The 12,868-nt window shown below is 36.9% G+C and overlaps 1 long non-coding RNA gene across 1 annotated transcript in view; it reads left to right on the top strand.

Moving 5' to 3' along the window:
- LOC107181782 overlaps positions 1–12,868 on the top strand; it is a 15,452-nt gene that overhangs the window by 775 nt on the left and 1,809 nt on the right. The gene's annotated exons all lie outside the window — the stretch shown is intronic.

Below are 12,868 nucleotides of genomic sequence, written 5' to 3'. Positions count from 1 at the left end.
ACGCGGGGAGCCCGGGGGGGGCGGTTTGCATGCGTGTTGGTCTGTGCGCCTGTCCGGGGACCGGGCAGGGACATGTGTGTCGGGGCTGTGCACGGTGGGGAGCTGGGTCTGCGCCTTTATGTCTGTTCCCTGAAGTGGGTGGAACGTTGGCCCGTTCCGGGAATGTTCCATGACGTGGTGCAGCCACAGGAAGGGGGTTAACGAGGGGCTCTGCCGCGGCGGCTCTGCCGGCTGCTATCAAAGCAGATGTGCTGCTGCTGCCTCTGCTCCTCTTTCACCTCCCTTCACCCCTCCTCCCGCCTTTCCATTCTGTGCGTCTGGTACTGGAAGGGGTGAAGGAAAACATTACTAGAATTATTAAGACATTGTCTGGACCTTAAAGAATTCATAATTTAAGAAGCAAGACCGACATTTTAACATCTAACTTATCATAAGCACAATAGAAGGAATGATTGGATATGCCTGGAGAGGGGATGTATTGGTGGGAATGGATTTGGGGGGCCACCCCAGCTGTTATCGCAGATCGGTGCGCTCTATACGCATGTGCCTCCGCGTCCTGTCCCTCTTACATAACATCCAGTGCCGCGGAGGACAGCAGAAAACGAGACCCCAGCCCTCCAAGCAAATGGGATGAGGGGATCGAAGGTCAGGAAGTGCCCCCTTGGTGTTGTCCTTCGGGGACGTGGCTCCCAGTGGGGAAAAGCAGGGAAGGAGGGTTTTCTTCAAGTGGCTCCTCTCTCTGACTTGAAAGCATCCAACTAAAAAGGACTGCAGGAACTAGTCCTCTCTAATGAGAAAGCTTTTACCTGCTCTGCTGAGGGCAGCTGGGCACTTTTACCCAGGCGGCGCAGAGAAAAGAAGAGGGTCCTTAATAAAGAGAGTTGGAGGAGATGAGCAATCATACCTGCCGGGTGGAGGGCAGTAGGATAGCTTTCGGGGGACCAGAGGAATCCCCTGATAATAGGTTTCACCAGAGGCCTTTAGGACACCTGTAATGGCTTAGAATTCGCACAGGAAGCCGCGTGTGCAACTGACATTGTGAAAGCCTTAATCTCTGCACAGTTACTTAGGCCTAAAATGAACATAAAAAGGCTTGTTTCCGGTACTTACATTTAGAATGGAAAATCTGAACTGATTTTTTTCTCCTTCCTTTTTTTTTCCATTTTAAAAATAACTCAGTTTACCTCCAAATAAATATTGGTACTCTTTCCTACCCCCAAAGGCTAGACCTCGGTAATTCGCAAGAGAACTGTCGGTTTGGGGTTTTTTTTTAAAGCATGCTCTGAGCTCTAGTCAAAGGCTATTGACTTTCCTCTTCAGTACAGTTTTTCTTTGTAGTGCATAATCAAGCCCAGAAATTACTTGAAATATTAATAAGATCAATTTTAATTAAATTTGCAATGATCTAGTCTCATAGAAAAGGACCATTTAACTTTATTAGAAACATTTCCTCCAGTGATATAGTAATGTTTGGTGATGTTTGTCCTTGAGCAAAGCAAATTACTTGAAATATTTGCATATATATTATACTACATAGATAAAAATAATATATACTTTACATATATTACATACATATTATAATTTAAATGTCTTGCACCTTTTCACTTTATAAGACTGCCAAAGCAAAATTTTAACTAAGTAGATTGTGTAATGGGTAGATTTAGTTTGATTTTTAGGATATAGACCAAATAATTTATCAAGACAGAAATGCCTTCCACATGAGTAAAATTGATATCATTTTCACTATTAGACAGAATTTCTGTGGGATACTAGGGAGTCATGATGAGAATGGTCCATTTTTATTTTAAGATGAAGAGGATTTGCCAGCATCCACTTAATACTGGTAGTGTGCTTCAAGTGTCATAATCCTTTTTCACCACTAGGTTTGAAATATTCAGTATATTTCTTATGTGTAGGAAAATGTTATATTACAATGGTGAACCTTGTGAAAATGGTCTGTGTTTCTTGCTTTGACAATAGGTCAGGTATAAAACAAAATTTGCTTATTGGCATAAATATTCCTGTTATGGTGACTTTATTTTATGTGGTTGGCTTTATGAAAGACTACATATATTCATATGAGGATATTTATGATTAAATTGATGTGAAATTGATTCAGGGACAATTTTAGGAATGTAAGTATATTAATGATATTACAAATTTAGAATGTAACTGATTCTTAAATGGTTAGATCCTTATGGAGGCCTTTGGAAAAATACCATTAAAGTAGATAAAAATATTTCTATATTTCTATTAAACATGGAACTTAAAGGGATTTACTATGTGTATATTATTATGTAATAAAATCATGCTGTCTAACTACAATGAAAGATTAGCCAGTAGAATGTTTTGATTGATCAGGTTCCTTTTACCTGGGATGTGTTTACAAATGTTCTTGTTACTATGACAACAAAACAGAGACAACATGTATGCAGGCGTTCCTTGTGGAATAATGGTACATGTGTCTGCCTGAGCCTTTGGCACTTTGTCATGATTCAGAAAACCAGGTTGAAACTTTTATGCTTCTTCAATTTAAAATGAAAAATCTTTAAGAAGTTGCCTATTTTTTTAAAAGTAGGGCTTATTTTAAAAGCAGCATTAACAAATAACAAGTACTCTATTTGTGCTGGTTTTAGATTTTTGAGTTATCAATTATTAGTTGAAATTAACTGGAAAGCTTCAACATAGGAAAAGCAGTTTTAAAGACCTATTGAAAATGTTATTTGGCATAAGTGAAAGTGTTATCCATTAGGATGTGGAATAATTTAATACTTGATGTGGTAACTATTATAATAAGGGAAAAGTGGCTGAAATCTTCTGGATGGATGATTGTTGATCAGACAGGCCGCTAGTCACCTAAGTCTCTTAAAAATAAACATTGTTTTCACATTTTGATTCATAGCATCAGCAGAACTCTCTGTTGGTGTATGCAGTAGTCCTGTAGGTGGAGAAATAGTTCACAATTTAAATGATGTACTTCCAGTTAATGGATTTATATTCTTTAATGAATTCTTTGTGAATCCATCTTTTGGCTAATACTGGTATGTAAATATTTCAGCTTTTTAAGTGATATTTAAACAGGACCAGAGGAAGTTTGCTAACTCAACTCAGCGGACTTCAGGTTTCAAGAACTGTCCAACCATCCAGTATGTATGGGTTGGCTATAACCATGCAGGCAGAGACTTAATTAATCTTGAGTAAAACTTTAGTGAATGTTCCAATGAGGCTCCTCAGTGTTTGAAGCTATGGATAAATACAGAGGATTGAGAGAAAATGGGAAAACTTTATGGAAATAAGAATGTATTTAAAGGAAATTGTATAAGTGATATATTTTTCTGTTGTTTCCTGATACTTGATCACAATCAAAAGTATTGCTTGCTATGTGCTATTTATGGTAATGCTAACAAAAAGGAGGTTATAAATCAGATTTTGTAGCTGTGAGATGGCTCTGACCAATTTGGAAAAAACGTTTCAGCACTTTATCTATTATTGTGACACAACTCCAAGTCCTCATGTGCAAGGGGATATCATAGCTTACTTGGTCTGTGCAGTCTTTGGCTTCTCTGAGGTGGACCATGGAACTAACATGAAGAGAGACATAGGACTATCCTGTCTTCATGACTGCATTTGGAATAGAATCTGAACTGCTTGATAAGTGGTGTCACAAATCATTTGTTATTAACTATTATGTGATCTATTCTACAAGTATTCATAACTTTAGATTTCCTGTCAGTTTAAAATTTGGAGATTAATTAGTCAGTCATATTTAGGCCTATTTAAGCCTATTTGAAGAAAGTGCTTTGGAGAGATGAAAATGATGTTTGTGTGCCTAAAGATGAATGTAGGTAGGAAGCAGGTGGGGTTTGTCCTACCACTTCTGAGTCACCAGGTGGTTGGATGTAAGGTCAGGAGGTACTCAGGGCCACCCAACATTTTTGACTTTTAACTCATGTGTAATCTTAATCCAGTCTTCAGAGTACTATGACAGTGCCTCAGTCATCATTGGGCAATACAATTTTTCATCTATTCATTCCACAAGTATTTACTATGGGTCAGGCTTTGTGCTAGACACCAAGGATATAATGATCTAGACTGGAAAAGTTACTTCTAATCTAGTGGGGTTGACAAATATTAATAATATAGTGGATCAATATATGTAATGCCCACTTACTATGAGTGCTATGGAAGAAATATAAAGGAGTGTGTAACAAAGGGTATATCCCTCCCTGTCTTGCAGCTGAACAAGCCACCTCTCTGAAGAGGTGATGTTTGAGATGAGACTGAAAGATAAGAGTCAAGTAGAAAAAGGTAGGTGTGAAGATGGAAAGAGTATTGTATCAAGAAGGAATAATGTAAATGACGTCAGGTTGGGGGATGTACAGTGTTTTGAGGAGTTGATAGCAAGCCAGTGATGCTGGAGCACAGCTAAGAAGAGAGGTGATGCAAGGTGAGGCCAGACCATGTGGGCAGGTTGATCACTAGAATGATTATCTAACCTGGCATAAATGGGGGTGGGGCCTGTCCTTGGCATATCAGGATGTATGATGACCCTGCTATTGGTCATGTTAGGGGTTAGAGACTGATCATTGGAGGGTGATTTGGGAGGTAGGGACTAGAAGTTTGAGTAGGCTGTTGTATATAACACATATCTCATCATATTTCTTTCTGATCAATGGTCCCCAGCCTGGTGGAAATTTGTTACAATTCAATTGCTGACTTTAGTTGGAGGGATTGGCTAGCTATTATTATTTGCAGATAAGTTTTTAAAGAATAAATCATTTACATAAAATAACTTATTTGAGGCTCCAGTTAATTGGCCAGCACCATTGATTTAATTAATGAATAATTAACAATTGAGAAGTCCTTACAAGTCGTTGAGGGAAGTAACTGATTAATCTTTGAAGCCCTGCATGAGCTGGATCTATATGTTTATAAACAGCTAGTGAAACATTCAATTCCTCAGATAATTTCTCTACAGGACTGCAAATATCAGGACCTTTGGAAGAGTTTAGATCTTACTTTTTAACTCTCCATATGATTAGAGGAATAACAAAAGAATATGAAGAAAAAGAACAGAAAAATAAGTTAGTGAAAATAACATTCCTTTATGTACTTTTGGACTCATGTTCCATTTTGTCAACTGTGTCATTTAATTAATTTGTTCCCTGTTTTAAAATTTATTTAATGTATAAAACTCAATTTAGATGGCAAAAGGAATCAACTTAGGTAGGAGTTCCAACCTTGAGCTCTGGAGTCAGACTTGGGGCTCAGAATTAGTAACTGAGAGGTAAAAGGATGGTGATCTCTGACTCTAAGAATTTCACAATCTAGAGAAGACATGTGGCTACTTTAAAACTTACAAGTGAAAGTAGAATATGAATGAGCATGTTTTCTTCCAGCTGGAAAGACTAGAGGGTCTTTGTGGGAACAAGTGATTTTTGACTGGGAGCCTTGAGGGTTGAGTAGAATTCCAACAAATTCTACTAAGAGGGAAGGGTAGGGCATAGTTAAAGTACCAGGAGAGAGAAGGAGTACCTGCAAAGGTACATTGGTTCCCGCATGTGTGAGAAAGATGGCATCACTTAAAGTTTTTGAACAGAGGAGTGGTGTGGTCATGTGTGTGTTTAGGAAGATTATAAGCATCTATGGGATGGGTATACTGGCAGCAAGGAGACAGTTACGTTGCTATAATGCCCTAAAGAGAAATAATAAAGGTTGACATTATTGTATGACAATTTGAGTTCTTCCATCCTATGAACAGACATCTTAAAAATAATAAATAACAAAAGTGATAAAAATGTTTTGCTAAACATGGTCAAGTAAGTATGATAGATTGTCAATTTGCAGTACATTTTAAGTACAGTACTGAATCATTATTTTAACCTACTACAAAACTTCTTACTACAGACAATATTTATAAATATTAATAGTAAATTGATCATCAAACACCAGCTTATAAAGATGGTTATTTTTAAGGTTATAAGCTATTTGTATTTTTTAGGTATAAATATTTTAAGGAACGCATAGATGATTCATTTCATGCTTCATTAGAATACCACTTTTTAACTGATGTCCATTTTTACCTAAATCACGACAATACTGGACATATAGTGTAGTGCAATGTAATGAACAGGAATGCTTTTTTTTTTAACAAAGATTTATTTAATTGTTTGATTTTCTCTGAAAAAGAAAGCAGTATATCAGGGAAGCTGTTATTATTTACACTGTGGCAGATTCATTTGATTTCAGAAGCCCAATAAAAAGGTGGGACTTTTGAAACCAGGCAATAGATAAATAAAGACAGACCCTCATTTGTATTTTGTTAGTGATCTGTAGCATGCATATGTGGGTAGGCATGCACAACTGCATACCCACATATACTAATCTTAGAAAATCGTATGTGTTCTGTGAGAAAGAAAATTTTGATACTTGAAATATAGCCTGAATTCTCATCGTGATAGTGCAGAAAGTATTTATTTTAAAATTAGGTCTAACTCCATATAAAGAAGATTATAGGAAAGGTAATTTAAATTGTAAGTAGCTTTGCTCACTGAAATGCTAGATTCATTTGAAACAGTGTTTTATTTCTTTTGGAAGCCAGACAACTCATTTAATAGTGTACATATGAAACACTAATTTGGCTTGTTAATTGGAAGCAATTAAACTGAGGTTATTTTATACTGCTTAATTGTCTGAAAATTACATGCATTGCCATGCCTGTGTAATGTGAGGCAAAAACTGGGGGGAGAGTGGGAATTGGGGTGGAGGGACATAAGGTCTAGTGTGTCTTTGCATTGAGCTTTCTGTAAAAACTTGGAAGCATGTCTTTTAAATACTCTGGACTTCATTTGGAAATGGAAAAGATTGGAACAGATGGCCTCTAAAGCCTCTTCCAACTCATATCCTATCAGTTTATAAATTCTACTTTGTAGTTCTAGAGAATGCAGTGTCATTATATTCAGTAATTATGGTATTACAAGGATGAACTAAACACTTAAAAAAATCAGCACAGTGCCAATTTAGCAAATCCGTTAGAGGGAAGGGAATTTAGGCTTAGGGAACACTTACTCTGTGCCAGGTTTCATAGCAGGAACTCTCAATAACAACCCCCAAGAATATTTGGTATTATTATTTTCATGTTTACATGAAAGGGAATCGAGATTCAGAAAGGTTAAATGGTTTTTGCAGGGATACTCTGATAGTCAATAGTGAAGCAGGACTAGAACTCAGGACTATTTGGCTCTCAAACCATTTGGTTTTTCCACCATTCCATGCAGCTTAAGCAAATGTTAAACATCAAGATTATATTGTTAACCATTTTCATCACTTTGCACAATATTTTCCCCCAGTAGTTGATGCACATCTGCTGGTGACATATACAGGTAACCTAGGGGCTAAGAGCCTAGATTTGAAGTCAGACAGAACAGGGTGAATTCCAAGTTTACCATCAGCTAGGTGAATTTAGGAAAGTCACTTAACCACTGGAGATTACAAAGTGAAGATGATAATATCTGTTTAAGGATCACTGCAACATTTTTATGCAAATGTGTGTACAAATCTTAATGAGCACATAGTATATGTATAATACCTGGTAGCTGTGATTATTATTGAGAAGGGATTAGACCAAAAGAAAAACATAAAAGAATTCAAATTATTGAACACATTTTCAAATGGCCTATTAATCTATTGATTGAAATGGATTAAGAAATGATGTCAGAATGCACATTTTTTCAACAGTCAACAAATGGAAATATCAGTTAAAGTTTGGGGTATTTCTTATTGAGCTCAACCAGTGCTATAGTAGTTAAGTGAACTATATTCTCTGATTCTCTAGGAGTCATCCTTCTGGAGTTTTTGGTCTAAAAATTAGTCTTTGGGGCCTGAATTACCCAACTTGAACTATATCAATTGCCAGAGCAGGCTAACCAGTGTCTCCTTGTGGGACCTTGGGTGTGCTTGGGAGACACAAGTGGAGCATTCATGGGAATGCTGATTTTTTAAAATTACTAACTAAATCAAGATTTACTATTAAGCACCTGCTCTGGAAAAGGTGCTGTTCTAGACACTAGAGGCTTGTCAGTGAACAAAATAGCAAAAACAAACACAAAAAACCTGGGCCCTCATGGCATTTACATTCTGTTAGGCTAACTTTTTACGCCAAATTCGGTCCTTTTACTACTTTCCAGTGTTTTTAGGAATCTAATTTTATATTGGGTCTCTCAAGCCAAACAGCAGTTGAAGAAGCAATGCAAGACTTACTAAATCATTGATGAAAATATTTCATTTATTATATCTATATATTTTCCTAGTAAGGGGGTTTTCAAAGAGGTGCTGTTTTGACAGATCTCAATATCGTAGCATCATGGGTTTTTTTGTTTTGTTTTGTTTTAAATTCCCTTATAGTTCAGGATTATGGATTTTCATAGCCTGTAGAATCGGGTCCTGATTATTGTTTTTTAAGGGAGAAAACATGATTTACAAATGATGCATTCTATTGTAAAATGAATTTATAAGCTTGTTAAACCGAGGCGATTGCCACCGCTTATATTGGAGTATATATTGTTCATCTTATTTAAATGAATTTTTCATTTTTTTACTGATAATTTTTGTTCTAAAATTTCTAGTGGATTCACAAACATGTAAACAATGTGCATGGTATGCAGTAGGCATGCAATAGACATTTGGTGAATGTTTAAAGTCATAATTCTCAAGCAGGTAACAGTCTGGTAAGAAAAATTTGACTTGCTGTAAGATGGAGGGGTGGTCATCAGAACCTAGTGAGGGAAGAAGTCTTGGCTAGTCTTCCCTCCTATAGCTATAGTCCACCAGTCTGCTTACTCTTATGAGTTTCTTCAGCTTTATAAGAAGTTGTCCAAGAAACAACTGTCCTACCTACCCATCCAGCAGTCACAAACACTCTGACAGTCATAGTCAAGGTCACCCTGAGCTCTGCACTTCCCCTTGAATTTTCTAACATGTAAACAGATGGGATCATCTTGAGGTAATTTTTTTCCTGCAGTTGGGTAGGGCAGTCTGTAGTTGAACTGGGATTCTTCCATGTAGGACAGTCTTCTCTGGCCATATTTTGTTCAGGGTGTTCCGAGAAGGAAAGCTATGTGAAGTGGGTCACTGTGGGGTTGAGGAAGAGTTGTTTCTTGGTGGGCCTGGTTGGATAAATTCAGCAGAAAAAGGGAATGTATATCCCTTTCTTCCATTTCATATCCTTGGTTGTGAAGGTAAAGAAAAATGAAGGAGTGAAAGCTTGGGTGTGAATCTTTTTCCTTCAGGGAGGAAATCTGTCTTTGCAACTCAGCAGTGCCCTATGGGACAGTGCTGATGGCTGACCCAACACTTTGTGGACAGGTCATGGAAAGTTCAGCTTCTAATTATCCATTTCTTCTTCTCCTGGTGCTTACATTTTGAATAATCGCTATTTCTCTAAGCAAGGGAAAAATCCAGGGTTATAAACACTCAATGCATTTTCTTGTCATTCAGTTTGTTTGCTATGTGTCAAAGTTTATGTTGGGAGGAATACAGACTTTGGGGAGAAAATGAGGATTTCACATGTCTTTTTTGTCCTTGTTGTGAGGATGTGCTCATTAGGGGCCACATCAGGGCTGCAGAGGCCACCAGACAGCTGACAGTAAACCTTGACCCCAGTAATTTATTGCTTGCCTCATTATTGATTTTCAAAAGGATTCAGGCAAAGTGGCTGTACCTCTGTTATATTTCATTATTTCTTTGTCTGTAAAAATGAAGCATTGTTTATAGCACTGTCCTACCTCCTAGGAACAGAGCAGGGTAACACACAAGAGAATTGTAGTGGCTATTTTTAGGATATGAAGCAACACTAAGTTTTGAGAATAATTCAGGTGAAAATAAATGTGATACACAGCAATACATCTGTGACGAGGGTTAATAGAGTGTTCTTGCGATAATTGACTGCTATTGATGCAACTTATTATATGCATACGTAGTTGTTTTCAGAAAGATAATGGTCAGCAGCTCCATGGCTTGTTGTAATATCCTCTGATGCTTTCACATTTTGTGTAGGTCACTAATGCACATGTGTAACAGCATTTTGAGATAGTTATACCCATATTCAAGCAAAAGAAAAGGAATCCAAAAACATTTGTTTTTGACTTTGTCATCTGTTTACTTGTACAATGACCTCAGAATATTCGTGAAGGACTTGGTGCCCAGATATAATCAAATGTAGCTTTTTAAAAGGGCTAAGTGGCTGAAGATATTCAAAATGACCTTTTAAAATAAATCACCTGGCAGTATGGAATATAGCAAATAATTGGATGCTAAGTGTGGAGGTTAGATTTTCTAATGGACAACCTCCAAATTTGTTCAGTCATTGGTTTATTGTTGGCCATGTTTGGTAGGAGTTTGCTAATGTTAAACCTAATGATGTCTGAAAATAATTATCATGGGTAATACTAGCTGATCTGAAAAAATTAGCATTTTAGCTAATAATCCCAACAATTTATATTTGAAGAAAAATGTCCTGATAAGTAGTCTTTAGGATGGGAGCAATGAGAATCAGAAGACATTTTGAAATCAATAACAAATTTCCCCTGGTTTTAATGTCTGCTATGATTATATTAACCCTTCTGATGGCTGTAAAAGCAAACAGTGCCTAACAGTATACCCAACATTTGTGATCAACTTGAAGGCAATTGGTTTTGGCTTAAATTTCATAAGAAATTTTTACAATACACAGTTGTATAAATCAAACTACTGTTTTTATGTCTGATGTGTAAGTATTTCTAAAACAAGGAAGTAGGGAGAAGGAAAAGGTATAGAAGTGGGATTCTGAGGTCTATGTTGGGAGAAATACAGACTTTTGGGAGAAAATGAGGAATGTGCAAATAGCCTGCTTCCTTAGTCAATATAACCTTTCCAAGCGCTTTTTTCCAGGTGGGTCAGACCTTGGTTTTGAGCAGGCTGCATCTGCACTATCCATTTAGCATTTGGGAGAAGTTTTACTTGTTCCTACCACTGTGATACCATTTGTAGTCTGCAGTGGTGACTTATTTAGGGCATCTCTTAAAGGGCCTACTTTAAATTATGCTGATTAACTTGCTTAGGTATAGAATCTGATGTATTGATATGTCAAATGGTGACAGGACACTTTCACTGTGATGTCTTTCCCAGAATTTCAGGTTTAGATAAAACCATTGGAGGCATCATTTAATCCCTAACCGAGCAAGGAAAAATCACTCAGAACAAATCACCAAGGACTGCTGGCATTCAATCTCTGCTAAAATACCTCTTCCTTTCTTAGGGAGGCCTGTTGCTCTCGTAGACGCTTCAATTTATCATCAGTTGACCCTCTGCAGCTATCCAGAACAAGTTTACTCATTGACTTGCATGACGATCCTACAGTTATTTAAAGCTCGCGATTATGTTCACCCGAAGTATTCTTTTATCCAGACTAAATATTACTGGTTCCTTCAAAAAGACCTTTTATAATGTAGTTTTCATTTTTATTTTATTAATTTCTTCAGGGATCAGGCTGTTCATGTCTGAAATGTACTCCAGGCTATGTTTGTTATGAGTCCCGAAAAATAAATTGCTTGTCTCCAGTTACTCTTCAGAATGTAGACTCTTCCCAACTGGTTTAGAAACATTTTATGGAAAAGGCCTACTAGACATGCTTGCTAAGACTTTTACAGAGTTGGAATATATACTAATCTAATACAAATCTATTTTCGTAAATGTAATTATTGAGGTTTTGGCATGTGTAAGGTGCATGGGAATATAAAATACAGTTGATATAGAAATAGAATGTAAGATACCAAGAAGAGTGTTGCACTGTTTTCATCATCAAAACTTTGTAATCTAGTATATTCTGGGAAATAACTTTGCTAAGGGAGCTATAATTAAAAGAAGCAGTTTAACTACCAAAAGAGAGGCATATATGAAGTGTTAAGGTATAAAATTATCCCCGGCCCATGAGATTCCCAAGAGGTTTCATGGGAGAAAAGGATGCTTCAGATAGGCCTTGATTTTGATGGGCACCAATGCGGGAAAGTACCAAGTGTGTTTTCAGAGGAGCACCTGATTTAAGGGCAGCATAAAATGCATATCAAGTGAATAGTGGTAAGAAAGTTAGAATGTTTGGAATATGTTGGGTAAAGGCTTGTATTCCAGCTTAGAGTTTGTACCAAAAATAAGAACGAACGGTGGGCACACGTACTATAACACATTGAAAATTTGGTCCCCGATTTCGGCAGTTCCATAACTTTACAAACACATTTAAATGAAATAAAATATATGTGAACATTTCCATGCAGAAATTCCATTTCATTTATAAAGAGTATGAATTATGTGTGTTTTGCATTTAAGACATATTGGCTTTGAATTAGATATTATTATTAATCTCTTTGTCCCAAAAGCCCAGCAATTCCAAGGGCACTTACTAATCATAAAGGTAAAGTAAATACATTGCTGGTGGACATGGCTGTATTCACACCTGTGTAAGTTATTAGTACCTTTTCTATTTACTACTCTTTGGCCATATAAATGACATGCCATACTGACACCAAGGTTAGTTCAAATGGTTGCCATTTTAGTATAAAATAAATTAACCTTTTCTTCAATTTATAGTAATTAACAAAGGAGACACAGCCCTGGTCTATGTGGCTTAGTTGGTTGAGCATCGTCCTGTACACTGAAAGATCGTAGATTCGATTCCTGGTGAGGGCACATACCCAGGTTGTGGGTTTGATCCCAGTTGGGGCATATGTGGAAGGTAACCAATTGATGCTTCTCTCTCACATCAATGTTTCTCTCTCTCTCTCTAAAATCAATAAAAACATTTAAAAACTGGTTATATAGAATGTTGGGAAATATCTCT

Source organism: Myotis davidii, unplaced genomic scaffold (assembly GCF_000327345.1).
Source record: "Myotis davidii unplaced genomic scaffold, ASM32734v1 scaffold292, whole genome shotgun sequence".
Classification (NCBI taxonomy): Eukaryota; Metazoa; Chordata; class Mammalia; order Chiroptera; family Vespertilionidae; genus Myotis; species Myotis davidii.
The sequence above is the reverse complement of the archived record's forward strand: the minus strand, read 5'-3'. Positions and strand labels throughout refer to the sequence as shown.